Genomic DNA, 18,835 nt, shown 5'->3' with positions numbered 1-18,835 from the left:
CAGATATAAAAAATTAATTAATCGTGAGGCAACTAGTGAAGTCATGTGATTAATTACAATTTAAAAAAATATATATCCTGATGCCTCTAATTAAAAAAAGAAGAAGAAAAGATTATTAAAAATTAGGGGTGTCAGACGATTAAATGTTTTAATTGTAATTAATCGCAAGACTTCAATAGTTACCTCACGATTAATTACAAATTTTATATCTGTTCTAAATGTACAATAATTTTTTTATTAGGTTTTCATACTCTTGTTAACAAAAGTGGAAAAAAATGTGAAACTAATAGAAATAGTTCAAATGATTTTTTTACGTCTATAGCCGTCAATGGCAGTGAATGAGTTAAAAACAAAAAATCGATTTGACTCCCAAAAATGTATTTAGCAATTAAATCAATTACTAACCCAGCCCTAATAATGATTAATACAACACAGAAATCTTACAATATGAACATTTCAAGAACATGAACAGCATTGGTGTTTCTTCAGCATTCATGTAATTATCCCACAAATACTCCAGACTGAAATGTGTTTGCAATAAAAGCAAGAAAGCCTTTGCTTCATTAAACAACACGATTTTAGCTGAGCACCTCATAAGCAACATTTTTTCTTTCAAATTTCTCTCAATAGGGAGAGCACTGCCTAGGATGAAGGGCCATTTAAACCCAGGAATTGGCTTCATCCCCGACTGAGCAGCAATTTGACAGGAAGCTGGAGTTAGTGTATCATATCGTACCTGACACAGCTGGCTTTCTTCCAACACAATAAGAGTGCCCACTCCCAATCCCTGCATCGAAGAAAAAAAAAAGACATGTCAGCCTATCAGAGAGAAATAGAATGAGGAATAGCAGATAGCAGAGCAGTGTTCAAAATTCCTCTGCAAAGTTTACAATCTCATCAAAACATTTCATTGATATTCGCGTAGAAGAAAACAAAAAAGCAAAAAAGCCATTTCTCAATTTGCGTTCTTGTCCGTTCTTACGCTCTTGTGATATCATGAAACGACACCAATCACAGTTCTAAAACTGTTCCAATTAAAAGTACGCATAAACCAAGAATGCACGGAATATACATGGAGGTGGTTCTTGCCGCGAGCCGCTCACATTAATCCACGGCTTCATAGTTTTCGTATCGATCCAGTATCCCAACACACGCGCGGTACAAATAGAGAACATTTCACCACGTGGTGGCGGCATTTTGTGATGTTGGTTTACAACACATGACGTGTGTTTTAAGTACAGCATTCTTTAATTTAAGTTTGGAATAAATAAAAAATGATTGATATCATTATTAGGCTGTATGTTGTAGTAAGCTTTCCAATGATACTCACCTTTTGAAAAAGAAAGTTATGAACGCAAAGTGTTTTTTTTTTCTTTGTAACCTCTGTGCATTGGCTGAGATCCGCCAAACTTCACTGTACAGTAATTATGAATCTTCACCCTTGCTAAAAATAAACTATGACAGCCCTACCTGAAGGAAAAGTATGTATTTAATGAACACTAAAGGTCGCAATTGTAAATGTTAAAGCCTTGATATAATGAATGCCATTGGTAGAGTAAAATTGGGACAATCACGTCACATGCAACAGTCAAAAGTGTGGCTGTGTTTTTGTTTTTCGTCAGAAAGTAACATATGTATGCAAGCAGTACAAAACCTTCAAGGAATATATGGCTATTCTTTTTTTCCTTCTTTTTTTTTTTCTAAGAGCTCAGTATTGTTCATTCGGTAATTTTACCGATTTGACATGTCATCATCATATTTTATTTTGTATGTGGGTGAGTATGCGTGCGTGCGTGTGCGTGCGTGCGTGCGAGTGTGTGTGTATTCATTAGTTCACCAAAAACCTATTAAAAAATCCCATACCGTTCACCTAAACCGAACACCGCCGTCAGGAGACCCGAGGAAGGACCAAAGAAAAGAAAGGAAAGTGAAATCAAGCACCGACCAGACACCACCCACCGGGCCACCAACCAGAGTCCTTCACCAACCCCAGAAACATCTAAATTCCAACAAATCAGGAAGACCTCAAGACTATGACTATTCTTAATGTATGGACAAAGGGATGTTTTTGTGTGTTGCCAGCTGTAAATCATCATCAGTATGCAGGCACTGTTATCTACGGCACAAACAGATGAAGGAGGAGGTATGAATGCACTTTGATGAGAACTTATAATTTAAGACTCACTTAAGACTTGAAAAGGTCACATTTAATTCGCTCATATCAAATTGAGTTTCTCACTCGATGCTTCCAACGAAGGCACGGAGGCCATATTTTAACTCACTTTTTGGTACTAATTCAGACCAGAGATGACATCAGACTGAACAATGGAGTCTAATTTAAATATTCAGCACAGAATATTTTCAATTACTGAACTTTGCTTAGCATTCATTTCATTGCTGTTGAAGTGAAACTGAGTGTGCCATCACTTTGTTATTGAAGTGAGTGATGTGTGAATTTTGATGGGAAAATCTATAATCACTAATTGAATAGAATGAATAGTAATCAAATGAAGTTGCAACGTAGCTGGAGAATCCATTACTTCTCCCACTAGTACTATTTTGTAGGGAACCATTGCTACTTAGATGCATCATGATAAAGTTCAATCACATCCTCACTGTGATCGTGACTCATCAGATGTCAGAGAGAGCGAGCGAGCGTGTGCGTGATTATTGTGGAAAACGTACGAAAAAATAATGTTGTTCTTATTGTTGTTTTTTAAATACTACGTCCTCACGCCCACTGCCAGCCGGCTATTGTAAGGCAAGGTAGTGTGACCAATGAATAATCAATATAATTTATTCTAAAAAAATTGTTAGTTACAGCCCTATTAAATATGCAATTGAAACACTCGCTTTTTGCTAGAATGAAAAACAACTGTTGCCAAATGTTGAGTCAAAAATCATACATCTCTCCAAACCTGTTTAAAAAAACTAACAAAGATCATGTAAAAGGAATCTGGAACATATTTCAATTTGAAAGTAGAGCTAGTAAGTAAGGAAAAAAGAAATGTAGACACCTCTATACGATTCAAGATGCATCAGTGACTACGTTTACATGCAGGCAATATTTGGGTTAAGGTCAGAATTCGGGTTTATGGAACAATCGGAATAACACATTTACATGCGCAAGTTGACAAAGTTACCCCCGTATACATGGCGTTTGGGATAACCCGATGTAAGGGGGTGAAGGACGGACACCATCATGGCAGAAATAGACGTCATTTCCGCTTCTAACTTTAAACGGTCAATAAAATACATTATATACATGTCACTCACAGTCACCATGCTAAATAAAGTAGTCGGTTTTCTACTCGCTCCAGAAGCACGGACTTACTTTGTTTAGATAAAGCGGAACTATGTGTATGTCATCTAATGTTCCTACACGGACGTGTATTGTTGAACACTGCAAGCTGGAGATAAACATTGTTTAAGCATTACGAGTGATGTCGTGTCTGTCTTACATGAATAGTTAACATGTCACAAACTGTGGCATTTTCACCATAGAGGCACAATATAACGTGAAAACTCTGCGGAGAAATCAATGTATTTAAGCGAGGCCCGTGTAGGACGGCGCTGCTACAAAGACCAAGATTCCTTGCGAATGCAAATAAGCGAAGAAGAGGAAAAAAAGAAGAAGAAGAGATTGCGATCATGCGCACAACGAAAAGCAATGCCCCGTTGATTCGAGGTATTCCGATTGCGTTTATATGAACCAGTTTTCCGGTTTTAGAAACCCGAATAAGAGCATATTTGTGTTATTGCGCGTGTTTACATGGCCTTTCAAAATCCGAATATTGCCAAAGGGTTATTGCCTGCATGTAAACGTAGTCAGTAATATAAGTGAATCAAATCGCGAGGCAGCTAGACCTTAACCTCAGTCACCTTTGGTACGACTTGGAGAAAAGCTTGTCGCCCGCGCATCAAACATCAGCGACCTTTGACCTCACAAATATTTCCCACAGGGAGCTCTCTATTTTTCTTCCCTTCTCTCTCTCTTTCTATGAATATAATGGTGTTACAAATACAGTACTTCTATGGTCTATGTAGTGGAGTTGAGTTGAGGACTCTTGTCCACATCCACAACAGCGCCAGTGATAATGTTGAGAGCGAGAGTGAGGAAACAAGTTCGAGTCAGACCGCAGCCCTGTGACTTCCCTGCTAATAGGCAGAGAGCACTACCCTCTGGATAATTGGAAAGACCTTCCTGCCCTCCAGCTTGAGTGGCATGTCTCAGCCCCGTCGAGTCAGTCACCTGATCGGAGCTCACATACATCAAGCTGTCGGCACGAATCCAGAGTAATCACACACTTCCTTTAACAAGCTACTCACACACACACTAGAACGTGTTCTCAGAAGAGGCAGCACGTCCAGCTCACACAACCGCACCGAAACGCATGCATGCACACACTTGTGAGCCCACACACAGACGCTCCAAGGAGGCAGCTGATGAGCAGTCACCTGGCAAATTAGCTTATTTGACAGATGCGAAGACATACTCATTGGTATATTACAAACACGCTCCAGTAGCATTGCAACTCCTCTGCCCGCGGATGCTAATTCAGACCTCAGACGCTTACCTTGTTGTGGAATCATGCATGCCTGTGTTCTCAATTAAAGTCATTTCTCAGATACCGGAGAAAAAAAATAACGGCCCCTTGTCAGTATGCTAATTACCAGAATGTGAATTATCATGGCCATTTCAGTGTAGTTACAATAGGGCTTATTTCTAGATCAATATAATATTGGGATGTAACTAGCGGTAGACCGATATGTTTTTTTCCCCGCCCACCTTGGCTGCGACGGCTTAATGTATTTCTTTATTTTTTTTAATATATGTGTGGACGCTGGAGCTCTCCTTCCATCTTTCCATGATTTCAGCGCCTCATTGATGAGTACAGCTTCAAAAAAGATCTCTTTTACTTGCGTGTCGAGTCCGTCCAAATAGACTTTAGTTTCTGTGCGTTGTCCCACAGTTTTTTGTGAAAAAGACATCTTCAAATCACATTACCATGCACTTCTATCACTGGTGGCTCTAGACAGTTTTAGCTGGGGTGGCAAATTGGTAACCGCACAAGCCAGATTGATAATTGTGATTCACTCGAGGGAGTTCTTCACATTATCAATCTGGGACTTCACTCGACAGATCCGTTCGGGTAAGGAGGGACTTGCTGTACAATACTTCGAGCTGATTGGACGATGCGGCATCCTTGCACGTTTGTTTTGACCAATTAAGGCAACGGATGAAAGTTTCATCTTCAGTCTCGTTTTAAACATCTTTACCAGATAAAAATGCACCAAGTGCCTCTCGCTGTTCAAATTCAACAAGGACACGGTGAGTAATTCTGAGAGAACAGAATTAATTGCAGCGTCCATTCTTCTGTTTTTGTCCCGCCCTAAACAACTCCTGCTTGGTCCGACCTAAAAAAGGTTGGCTGCAAACGTATCACCTGGAGTGGTACAAGAAGTATTCTCGGGAGGTTGTGAACTCACAAATACCGCCATAATCCAGCTTGCAGGCAAGGTTAACAAAGGTGTGGATTTCCTAAACAGCCATTCGAGCCTTGTGCAATCAGGTGAAAAAGGACATTAAGAAGGAGATAAGACATCTCATTTTACTCTGACACTCCAACTATGTGGTTGTGTTGCGTTAATGTTTGTTGAGTTATTTGTATTCATATTTTTCATCTAAGATATTTTATTGTTGCAAATTTTCTTGAGAATTGAAGGGGAATTGTAAAAGTGGAAGCAATTATTTTTACTCTAACATCACTATATTAGTGGCATAAAAAGCCATAAAAAAACAACTAATTATACTATCATTTATCGTAAAATATTTTGTCCTGAAAGTTTGTTATTGTGACAGGTCTCATAGTTTAACAGATAAACTTTCCATTGAAAAAGTGTCGGTTCACTACTTTGACAGTATCGTATTGATATTTTTAAATTCATAACATTAGAAATTGGATAGTGCCTAATGACAGGGATTCCTTTGTGTAAGTCCAAAAATTCAACTCAAATCAGAAATACAGGAAAACTCGAAATAAAACTCATCTGGGGAGCGTTGGGGCCAGGGAGACCGGCGCGTGGGCCGCCTCTCCCAGGTGTAGCCGGGAGACACCTGGGGCTGCTTGGTCAAAGTGTTGATGATTAATATGATATCCTGAAACTTATATTACTTCTCTCTTTTTTTAATCGGGTGATCAATGTGCGCCCCTTAATTAACCCAGTTACAGCTTTGAACATATTACTTCCGCATTCAAATGCAGTATTTTGGTCATGTGGGCCAGTCAGCCAATCATCACTAGACTTCTTGTGATGTGGTCACGTGAGTTATGCGGCCAAGCGGGTGCGGATATGCAGTATTACAACAAGGAAGTGGAGAGAGAGCATTGTCACAGCAAAACAAAATATTAAGTACATTGGCTCATTATTTTACACTGAGACAAGACCACGATAATTACTGCTGTGATTGTGAATACCGTGGCATCTCTAATAAGCACAATGGAAAGAAAGCAAACGCATCTCGAAGTTTCCCCTTCCCCAAATCGTTACAGTTTGTATCCATTGGGAACAGAACCAGGTTTGAAAAACCCAACTTCAAATCACAGACATGTTTCCCAGAAGTGTCAAGGAGCACTTTTCTTACTAAACAGCAATGAATTAAATGTTGCTTTGGGGTTAATCTTGCATTTCACTACAAATTGTGCTGGACACTCCCATTATTATAGTCTTTGTTTATTTGTTCCAGTTAGGGCAGTTGAAATACTGAAATTACTCTTGCAAGCTTTTGCTTTAACTATTATAATACATCATGCAAAATCATCTTTAAAAAAAAAAAGAAGCTTTTATCCATATTAAAATGCCATTTCCTCCATTCACTCATCTCTGAGCATTCCTACTCATTCCTGCTCTCCAAGCAAAAGTCCCTCCCACCCAAAGAAAACGTCTCAGTCTTCACCTATCTACGTAGATAAGTCAGGAACCACCTCTGCAGACTAAGCATATGTCCATGCAGACTAAATATACGCCCACTTTTCCCAATCAGCCTGTGGGATACCCGACAAGCGTATCCGGGAAAGAGGCACTCTTATATGGCTAACTCGGCGACAGTCCATCCAGCAGCTGTTTGTCTGCGATCGCCATTTCTAAGAGGGCTGCCTGGTTAAACTTGGCCACTGTCAAAGAGGATTGACCGGGAGATTAAACCTTAAAACTTGCGAATTCCCCACACTCAAACCCAATGAAGAGGCCAGAGCTGTAAGTATATCAAACCGCTAACTAAATGATGATATAATGTTAGCATAAGCACAAAAAATAGCTTCATTGTCATATGTCAGACATATTTTGTTGTATAAAAAATAAGCTTGTTACGCACATTACCATGTGCATAGATGAATAGTACATCAATGCTGTATTAAGCTTGCCACTGACTTTGGTTCAAGGGCGTGAGGCTCAGCAACATTGTCCTGTGTGGTTGGCGGGTTGGTCTGGAGGGGCTGTGAAGGCAACATGAGACTTTTCGTAAACCGCGCGCCGTTAGTGTGTTGTTCTGGTTTCGGTGGGGTTACAGCCCACATGAACTGTTCCAAATTGGCATTAAAGAGTTGTTGCTAGCATGCCGCTTGGCCTGATCCTTTCTTAGACGCTACAATATGTTCTTCTATATTTGCTGCATTGTGGGTGGTGCAGGTAGCAGCCGGCAAGGACGACGTCATGAACATGGTGTGGCAGCCACACAGAGAGAGGCGGGGTTTTAGTGAACCAGGCGTCTTACTTCCAGATTAGAAAAATAGTCAACAAAATAACTAAGAAATTACATCGCCATTGGGCCAAAGGTAAATTAATCTATAGGGGGGGGGGACACCACAATTTAGAAATTGCACCAGCTGCTTCAAATTAGCATGGGTAAAATCCAGTAGTAACATAAGGAAAAACTAAGAAAGGGAAATTGGGATACATAAAAATGCCTAATCATGAGGCTGAAACTAATTGCATGCCTGAAAGAAACATGGTGAACTTGATGGACTGCTGAAGCTAGTGAACACAAAAAAATGTGTTATTTAGATGGATGAGAAGGATGTAATTCTAGGTCTTAAAAAAAATAAAAAATGAACACGAATCATTTTTGTAACATAGTGCATCAAGTCAAATTCAAATGAGCCAAATCACAATATACAGGAGAACCTTGATTTAATGGACCAACGGACTCCAGATTTAACAGACAGTCCACTCGAAACCCTTCTATGTTCAGTAAAAATAATTCCACAATTGGCCTCTGTTGGTCGTAAAATTAATTGACAGAGACTGGCCCACATATTTCCAAGTTAGGCCACTGTTGTGTTCAGATACAATATATAGTACAGACAAGATCAAGATAATAGACATCCTTATGTGGCAGCCATGTTGGCAGGGTGACTTTTCCATCAAATGCAATGCATGGACATGTTGGCATGGGTGACAGTCCCGGAAAAGGTCAATATAAAGCAAGGGAATTAGCTTCACATTGCTATTTGGCTGTTGTGTACAAATCTCTCAAATATGCTATATTTGGTAGAGTATACAGTTGTTTCTTGTCAAGCCCTGCCAGTTGTGAGAAAAGAAGCGCATGAACATCACGTCATATGAACGTGACCAGCTGTATACCATGATCCCCCCCTCCTGAAGCACCAGCAAGGTAAGTGAGGGTAAACTTTGCATTGTAGAGTTCTGAAGATTATTAGGTCACAAAAACAAATATTTTTGCATTGTATTGGGTGTTGTTAGGCCGCACAAAAATTGCCTCTAACTGGCAGCTGCTATGGTCTGTTAAATCAACGTTCCACTAATTAAAATACACATTTGATATAATGCAGGTTTAGGGCGATGCACTCCAAATTGTTTTTAAAATTAGATTCATCTTTATTAAGTTGGATTAGGTAGATAGTTGATTGGTGCTGGCTCCTGGGAAAGAGACAGATGAGGAACTTAACTGGGTAAAGTACAATTTCCTCATAAAAAATAATCTTAGTCATTCCTTTTCAATTCAATTCTTTCTGAGTGCTGCTGTTTTGGTTGAGTTCAAATAATTTGCCTTTGTCAACACAATGTCTGCAAATTAGCAATAGTTTCTATAAGCTGTGGTCAATTTCATTGCTACCTGTTGTTTTTCTAAGCAATAAGGGACATGTTTGAAAGAGTATTTGTATTAAGTTGGTTGGACACACAGTGACGAATTGGGGAACAACATCCACTAGGGATGGCCACTATTTGTGGAAAGGTCGCAGTCGATGTGTTTACACTGCAAAACATTATTATCTGGCGAATAGTTTGGGTTGAAAAGAGTTATGGACCTAATTTAGGGGTGAGACCACAGCGTTCATCCATCATCAAAAGCTATTCAGGATTGGCTAGGTTTTGTGAAATCACTCAAATATTGAAGTTTTCCGAATTGCCAGGGTCAATTGCCAATCCCTTCAAACTGACCCTATAGCCCTGTCATTCATTCACTATTTTGAAATAGATGACATGCACAATTGAGGAATGGCCTGTTTTCCCTCCGCTTGGCACTATGAGCCAGCAGCTGCGCTCAAGACAAATAAATGGGTCGCACCGCTTCAGTGACCTCCGAGCTCGTATGATGATGTTTAATGAGTTAGACACTCTCTAGGCATTCCTCAGCAGCCAAGTGTTATATATAATGTGCGGCATCATGCCACTCAGTATCTTATGTCTTACTGCCCAGGGGCAGGATGATTACTGGTACCTATGTTTAATTCTGAGCAGGAAAATGATGACTAATTATACTTCTAGTTTGGGCCAATTACTGAAATTATAAAAAAAAAAATATATATATATATATATATATTTTTTTTTTTAGCATATTGCTTATGACACATGCAAGGAAACTACTAACTCCAGGTGTGAATCAGTACATGAATAATTTGTTAATAACGCTTTAACGCTTTCACGTAATTCCAATTACGAGCCTGAATCTTGTTGACCAGGAAACGTCAAAGGTGCGCTACCACAGACTCACAGACCGAAAAATGCTACATAATGAATCTAAAATGTTTTGAGCTGAGAGCCACAAACTTGTTAAGAGTGAATGGAAAATAATTGACATTAACAATACTGCACAGGCACCATATGATCAAGAGGAATATACAGAAGCGGGGTCACTTGTAAATGGACTACTTTCTCTTCGCTCTTGTTACAACTGTCTGCACTGTCATTGATTTTTTTTTCATTTTCAGAAGTACCCTTTCCCACACCTGTAAGCCTGTCAAAACATGATAGAGTACACCTTTGATCCCATTGAGGTATCTCTGCGCCACTGTCAGCCATAATCCATCCCTCAATCTGCTGTGGTGCCGTCGTAATTTCTGGAAAAGTTCTGATCTCTCTTTGTCTACTCTGCCCACTCATTCCCAAAAATGAAATCTTGCAGCGTGTCTTTTTCTTGCATCCTAACAGCCACCCAAAGCCTCAGTGACAAAAGCACACCACCTGCCGCCCTTGGCACCCCTTTTAATCAGCGCTGGCTTTTCCTTCCACTTAAAGTGGTACAATTAGTCTGCACTCGGGGCTCATTCCTCACTGTGAACAGCTAATAGTTGCAATTGTGAACTGAGAGGCACAAATTGTAGCATAATCAGATGCAACTAATTATACTGCTGCGTTGATGAGGTTAAGACATTAAATGGTCACACAAAAAGACTAACACATGTTTGTCTCCACTAGTGTTTCGGTTGCCAGTTGCCAGCACTGAAAATATCAATCCAATTAGAATGCAGAATGTGATATTATAGTCTGTCACATGAACAGTAATAGAGATAAAACGGTATAGAAATTTCATATCATAATTATAGTGCCCAAAATCATCATTATTATTACTAAAATAAATACAAACAAACACATCAGATACAGTAAACATATGACACACATTACACTGAAATAATTACGTTTTATTTGAATTATAAATGGCAAAAAGATGAATATGGGCTTTCACTTGATTACCACTTTTCTATCTACAAGGTACTCAACGCTCTTTAACACCATCTCCTCATTCAACTATTGATGAATCAGCAGAAACTGGTGGTTCAGTATTAGGGGTGGGAATCTTTGTCTCACGATTCGATTCGATTCCGATTTTTGGGTCTGCGATTTGATTCGGAATATATTTTCAATAAAGAACGATTTTTGACTCAAAATGATTTGATTGACAATGATTTTTGCTTCAATCTATAGATGTGCAAGCAATTGTAATGATCTACTCCAGTCTGACTCGCTAATGCTAATTAGCGCGCTACTCGCGGCACTTTTATCACTCAAAAGAACGGCTCCACACTGCAAAAAAACAACTTTTATTGGAATAACTGGATTGTGACTTTTTCCTTCTACTCTCTAATGTGGCTACAACGGAACACACTGAACACTGAACCACACTGCCCCTCAGTGACCAAACCGGGTACAACATGAACAGCGCTCCAAATTAAGGCACACACAGACAAAGGCAAGACAGTATAAAATAATTTAAATAAATTGATTTTGGGACATTTAAAATAGATTCTGAATCGTACTTAATGAGAATCGCGATTCTTATGAGAATCGATTATTTGGGCACACCCCTATTCAGTATCTTGCTCAAGGACACTTCGTCACAAAGGCACATGTTCACAAAGCTCAGGCTCAACCACTCCTGCCACCTGAGAAACACTCTGCTCCTTTGCGTTATTACATGTTCCATTACAATCATACGCCCCTTGTTGGCAACCATCACAATTATGGAAGGTGTTAATTTCCTTGTGGCACAGTCTAAGAGGAAAGAGACAATGGGGGTTGCCGAGCTGTGCGACTTGATTGGATCCCTCATTGCTACGGGCAAACTGTTGGTGGTTAATGTTGCGAGTAAGGAGAGAATGCTGTGTAACATCCTCCAGTGAACTGCTGCTACAGGTCAGAAAGTGCAGATTAGAGCAGGAGACGTTCAAGAAAAATGCTTGTGGTAAAACATCAATTTGCAGAAAGTCGATCCCATCAGATTGTGTAAGTGTACCTTTTTTTTTTTTAATCCTGCAGCAATATTTGAAATATTGTCTTGACTGCAGTTCCAAGCGAATGTTTAGAACGTTCAGTTCAGAGCATAAAGAACGTTGGGTTCAACCTACGATCTTCTGTTCAACACAAATTGCTTGCTTCAACTTCATTAACTCATTCACTGCCATTGACGGTTATAGACGTCAAATATTAATTTGAACTATTTCTATTAGTTTTAACATTTTTTTCCACTTTTGTTAACATGAGTATGAAAACCTAGATTTTTTTTATTGTACATTTAGAACAGATAGAAAATGTGTGATTAATGGGAGTTAACACGTGAAGTCATGCAATCAATTTCGATTCAAACACTCTCCTGACGCTCCTAATATTTTAATCATTTATTTTTTTAATCGCGTCAGGCGATTAAAATTTGTAATTGTAATTAATTGCATGACTTCAATAGTTAACTCACGATTAATCATACATGTTATATCTGTTCTAAATGTACAATAAAAAAAATTCTAGGTTTTCATACTCTTGTTAACAAAAGTGGAAAACATGTTAAACTAAGAAATAGTTCAAATGAATTTTTGACGTCAATAGCCGTCAATGGCAGTGAAATTAATAATGAAAGTTAATGTTTCTATTTGAGTGATAGCAACACTTCTAACAGGCCTAATTGTAGACATTTTAGACTTTATTTTCTTCCAATTAAAGGTCTGCAGCCTTTTCAAAAGCTCAATACACAGGGAATTTCACCATGCATAAGAAGGAGTTTCATTTGCTAGAACATAACATGTGAGGTTAATTTCCAGCCAGTTCCCTTGACCAAGTTTGCTGCCCACTTCTCCTCGGGGATTAGTTTAATACGGAGAACCACTTTTGCTGTACAACGCACACATAACACAAAAACAGTTTGCTGTATTCTCTTAGCTTTAAATAGCACATACAGAAATAACATTGATGGATAGCGAAAACACTTGAATGCTATTGATCAACATATTGTGTTCCAGGTCCATGTTCAAACACATTATTATATTTATGAGACAACCATTAGGCTTACTTCTTCAATCCGTGTATGTTTTTGTTGTTTTTGCATGTGACGCAATGGGCCTCATTCCCTAAGAATGCTGCACACACAAATCTGTGTTTAAATCTTGCCGATGCACATGATCTGTGATTCAATGTTTATACTTGAGTGTGCATATCCTGTTATCAAATTTAGAACCTCAGACGATGCATGTGCACAAATAAACGAATCAGCTTTGGAAAAACAGCAAACACACCTTTGCATGTGCTGTATGTACTGCGTGCGTATCCACCGCGGTCTGAGTTGGCAGTAGTCATTCAATGAACAGATTGCATCAAGTACATTTAGATTTACATGGTGCAGATTTCATATGGATCATGTTTACCAACATGGCTTATATGTTTTCTGTCACTTCCAACGCTAATTGCATGAATTTTATTAGCCACAAATGCCTCTTTGCGATGCTACATTTATTCCTTGCTTCAATTTGAACAATTTGTGCAGTGTTTGTTCATTCTCGGTACTTCAACTATTTTTTTCTAGGCACGTATTGCGTGCGGTGTCCAACATTCCCTAATTTAACTTTGGAATTAAGCTTAATGAAAATGATTATTATACGTTAGCCGTTTCTGTGTATAGCAAGCTTTCCAATTTTGCTACATGGATATTTTGAGGGCTGTCAGTTTGTGTTGTCGATTTACTGGTTCCACTGTCCCACAATAACCTTAAAAACCTTTAGATTAAAATCGAGACATGATTTGGGAAGCATTTCTCTAAGCAATGCTCAACAACTGTCACTCTCACCTTCTAAGAAAAAAAGAACGTGGCCAGTAGGTCCTATTGGAACCTCACAACAGTGAGAGAAAGATTCCTGTATACGAAGAAGGTGTATTTATTTCAAAGTGTTCACTTATCCTCCAGTAAATCTACTCAGAGAGCTGGGAAATCAATAACTGCAAAAATCAAAATCAAAAATCTTAGGCTGTGACCAGAGGTGCGTAGAGTAGCCAAAAATTGTACTCAAGTAAGAGTAGCGTTACTTCAAAATAATATTACCCAAGTAAAAGTAAAAAGTAGTCATCAAAAAAATCACTCAAATACAAGTAAAAAAAGTATTCACTGAAAAAAATACTCAAGTACTGAGTAACTGCTTAAACATGAAGTCTGATTTATTTTAAAAAACAATGTCATCAGAGAGACAAAAACATAATTACATGCAAATGCTGGCATCTTCCAATCATAAAATAAAAAATTAGCAGTGTCCACTTTTATTTTTCTTGTTTGCTTGTTTCAGAGCTTAACGACCCACTTACAAGTTAATTGTTTGATTGACGCTAATATGCGAAGATGACGCTCCCTCCAAAAGCGAACGGTGGCGCGCGAGAAAGGGGGGTTAGGGGGTTGAACAGGTCTCTATACAGACTTGGTTCCCATTGTCACATTGAAGAGTCGTTCAAAAGACTCGATTCATTCGTGAACGTCACATCACTAGTGTCCGCGGAAATGCTCCCACACAGTCAGTCAAGAAAGCCACTGATCTGAATACATGACTGCAAAGCCGATAGCAAGCCCTTAAAGTCACAGAGCTACCATCTTGCTCCTCTCATCTCGCGAGCAGACTACTGAATAAACTATACGGTTTTTGTTTGACAAATTTAAAACATCATAAATCATGCTGTTTCTGCTAAATACTGTCTCAAATGTTCTCCAATTTCGATACTGTAAATGTATAGAATCGTATGCCGAGAAACGTTTCTTGGGAGGGGCAATATGGCGGCCTCACGACTTCAAAAGTCTTGGCCTATCGGCATGCAGTTCGTTCAGTATTCAGATCAGTGAACGGAGCGCTTACTTGAAAATCAAATTCAGGGCAGCGGGTAACGACTCTAATGTAGCCCAATATAGCGGAGTAAGAGTAGCATTACTTCTACATCTACTCAAGTAAAAGTAAAAAGTATTGTGTAGTAAAACTACTCTTAGAAGTAAAAAAAATAATTCAATAAATTACTCAAGTAAATGTAACTTGTTACTACCCACCTCTGGCTGTGACACATAACACCAGAGCAAAGCTATATGACTTAGTCCTTGATCAATCAAGGGCTGGTGATAAATTGACTTTGAATATTACCATCTCAGAGCAAGATAGAAGGCATGGACAAAAATCCTGTACACATGTATTAAGCAATTAGAGTTTATCCTATTACGTCACTTGTGTTGTAGGCGCTTGACAGGATGAAGATAGCGGTGTCAGCGAAATAACCAATCAACAGACTGATACAGGAAAATCTGAGTATCATTTGATCCGAGGCGTCCATTGACAAAAAGTCAAGGCTTGCGCTTGATTCTTTGCTGTGACAGATCAGTTAAGTAGCAATAATTGCACTAATCTTCCTGTGTCCCGCTTTCTCACACTCTATCAAAATGCAGTTTTTTGGTCATAGCTTGACTGCAAACAGAGCTGATGCCTTCACAGTGTCATCATCACAATCAACAGTGCCTTGGAACCTGAGTCCAAGACGGGTGTTTCAGAATTGCTCTTGACTTTAATTGTATGTTAAACATGGATGCGTTGGTGGGTGTGGGGGAAATAACAGATGTTTTTGCCATCAAGCGGCAGTCAGTGAGAAAGGTGTGAAGTCAAAGCAGGAGCAAAGCCTGCATGATACAGGGTGAGAAAATAAGAAGCTGAGTGGGAAGCAAGCGTTCAGTGTTGGGCTGACTCATTCACCAATGCGTAACGCTCGCTGTTTCTTTTCATGCCCCGTGTCGGTCCACAATACTAGCATCACATTGAAAATTCCATGCAATCCTGTGCAGTACAAATACATTCATGAATGTATAACAGAATTAGACCTTCAGCGGCACAAAACACTAACAGTTTGCGATCAATGCTAAGAATGTGAAAGGCTGCAGCTACCGCACTGCACTGTGCTGCTTGCTCTAAGGCAATGTCATATGGCTCAATGTAATGTGACAGGATTTAGTGGGATCAATTGTCTGGATCAATTGGATTATAGCTGCATTTGACCTCTTTGAAATAAAAGACCTTCAGCAGAAAGAGATTTTCTTTGAAATGTGTTGTTCAGGCTGGCCTGGCCTGTATTTTTGTGGAAACAGTAAATATGGCACAGCCCAAGGCACAGAAACAAAACCTGCCATTGTTTTTATTCTTCCGCCTAGGAGGAGGAAGGAGGAGGTGTCGGCATGAAGTATTCTGTTACTCAGTGACGTAAGCTCAGAATTGTCAATATGGCTTTCACTTTTCGTGGTAGAGGTTTAACTTGCATTTGTAGATGAAACATCGAACTTTGATAACTGACAAGGGTTTTTGCGAGTCTTCCTGATCCCACATGGCAATAACTTTTACACAATGATCCCGGTTGTCAATGCAGTCAGTGCCTGAGGGTCACTAAGGGCATTCAATGTTGTTTGTTTAGCCTTGATGCTAATGTACACAAATCTCTCCAGATACAATGACGTATAGATGGACAAAATCGCTTGGAAGTGAGAGTATATTCGCAAAAAACAAAAACAAAACAAAAAAACAATCACATTTATCAGCTTGAAGATTAAATATCATAGGTTGAAAATAATTTGCATAATCATTGTATTCTGTTTTGTTCACACGTCCCATCTTGAAATTGAGTTTTTACATCACAGTATCTTAATATATTCATGCTCCAATGCATGAAAGATCCACTTTTCAACAACAAAGGTTTTCAAGCAAACAAAAATTAAACACATACTGTGATTTATTTATTTTGGGGGGTTTCCAGTGCAGTGGGCTCTAATATATAAAGATTGCCATTCAAATAGGGCAAAAATACTCCTGAACAGCAAACCAAGATTAAGTGTAAGAACTCATTTTATGCATTTTTTTCCACAAAAATCAAACTCACCCAAAATTTTAATATAATACACTGTTTGTCTTGTATGCCATTCAAAATCATCCCCGTACTCCCTCACCTGCCTGATATAGTGGAGTATAGGGCAGTTCACTGTGCTTTGTTGAAGGAGCAAACAAAGCCAGTGTGCCAACCGTAACAACAGCTGTTGTCCAAACCGCCAATGCGTGTGTGCAGAAGTAGCAACGGCGTTAAATAATCCATGCTTTACGAGAACGCCAATTTGAGCAACTCCTCATGCACTTTGAATGAACTGTCAACTGTGAAAGGAACCCAAAAAAATGCTGTTTTGTGTGTGTGTGTGTGGGGGGGGGGGGGTAGAATGGCCATGCACTGGGCACATAGTTTCGCCTTTAAATTTGGTAAATCTGCTTCCTATTCCTAAAAGACTAATTCCTTGATCGTGTGTTCTCTTCATCACTGCTTTTGGGTGTGCCATCTCTCCTCTTATGGGGAAGACAGTGCTATTATGCCAAGTCTGCCAACAGTGCTTTAACTTGAAGTGCAGTTGCACATCCTTGCTATACGTGTTTCCCCAAACGTGCCCTTCTTCTTTGCATGCAGTTCTGATGCACTACATTTTGAAGACAAAATTTAAACTTTTTCTTATCTTTGGGGCTACATAAATACGATGCTTGGAGTGCTTTTTTATTACTCCAGTGTTTCCTCTCAGGGTTTTTTTTTCAGCACTGGGGAAAAGGCCCAAAAATCGAGATTTTTTTTACTTCAAATATAGATATCAGCTTAAAAGGAAAACTGTCTTTTCAATCCTGCAGTCTTCACCATTTTCACATCTGTTGCCAACAGTGCACACAATCTGTTTGGGAGTAAACATGCAATTTAGCGCCCACTATCTGTCTGTCCATCCATCTGTGCCGCTAATCCTCACAAGAAAGAGATGAGTGACAGACATCAAAGGAGATTTTGAAAATTTGTATTACAAGACACAACTGCATTTGCGTCAACACAGAACTTTACTTGCTGCAGGTAAATCCAGATTGACATTCATCGAAAGGCTTATAAGGAAATTTCATGGGAAGCAAGAAGCAATTAAGCTGAACCTGTGAACACGTCAAAATGCCACCCAGGCATCACCCCTCCAGGTGGTCGATGCATCACTTTTATGAAAACTAAGCTTGTGTTCATGATCCTGATGACTAACAAGGTATGTTGGGAATGTGTGGTAGGCGCACACACAGAACTCAAACATGATCCCTAATGCAAAATAAGCGACAAGTGCATGCATTTGTGTGTAGATCACTTGCCACTTACCACTTCTGCCGCTACTCTAAAATCGAATGATTTGCGACGAGAGAGCAGCTAATAACATGATTGAATGATTCAAAGTGTGTCATCCTGTTCGTCAACTCATTCATATAACAATTCAGACATATTGAAATCAATAAAAAGCATATTCATTTCTGATGCCACAATGGAATTGTTCTCTATATTTATCGTATTCCTACTTTCAACTGACCTTTAACAAACTAAAATTTTAACTTAAGCCACATTACGATCAATACTAATTATAAGTTATAAGCTTGCAATGAGTCCGAAAATCTACTTTGGTAAAGAAAGCTTGCAGGACCTTGACACAAGCCATAACTGCCACACAAAGAACTAAAAAAGCAACAGTAACCACTCTCGCTTCTATTGATTGGCCACTTCATAAACAACACTACAGGGCGGATGCCTTGGCAACGTCTCACACCTCATTTGCCATTTTACTTCTTGTATTTTCTAGTCAACCATTTTTAACAAACCTATTTCATGATCATAACTGCTGAGGAGACAATGTTTATTATTCAGTCCCTCCAGAATTCACGATGTCGCGATCGCAACAATTCAAACAAATTCAACCAGCATCCACAAACAATACACG

At 39.1% G+C, this 18,835-nt stretch overlaps 1 protein-coding gene across 5 annotated transcripts in view; it reads right to left on the bottom strand.

Moving 5' to 3' along the window:
- LOC147178335 (beta-1,3-galactosyltransferase 1-like) overlaps positions 1-18,835 on the bottom strand; it is a 100,167-nt gene that overhangs the window by 54,585 nt on the left and 26,747 nt on the right. For all 5 annotated transcript variants that reach the window (XR_015094078.1, XM_086068700.1, XM_086068696.1 and 2 more), the window contains exon 2: positions 737-787. The gene's annotated coding sequence lies outside the window, so the exon portion shown is untranslated. The remainder of the gene's footprint in view (positions 1-736; positions 788-18,835) is intronic.

Source organism: Leptonotus elevatus, chromosome 2 (genome assembly GCF_054856555.1).
Source record: "Leptonotus elevatus isolate MCC_2025b chromosome 2, RoL_Lele_1.0, whole genome shotgun sequence".
Lineage (NCBI taxonomy): Eukaryota > Metazoa > Chordata > Actinopteri > Syngnathiformes > Syngnathidae > Leptonotus > Leptonotus elevatus.
This window is presented reverse-complemented; position numbering and strand designations above follow the sequence as displayed.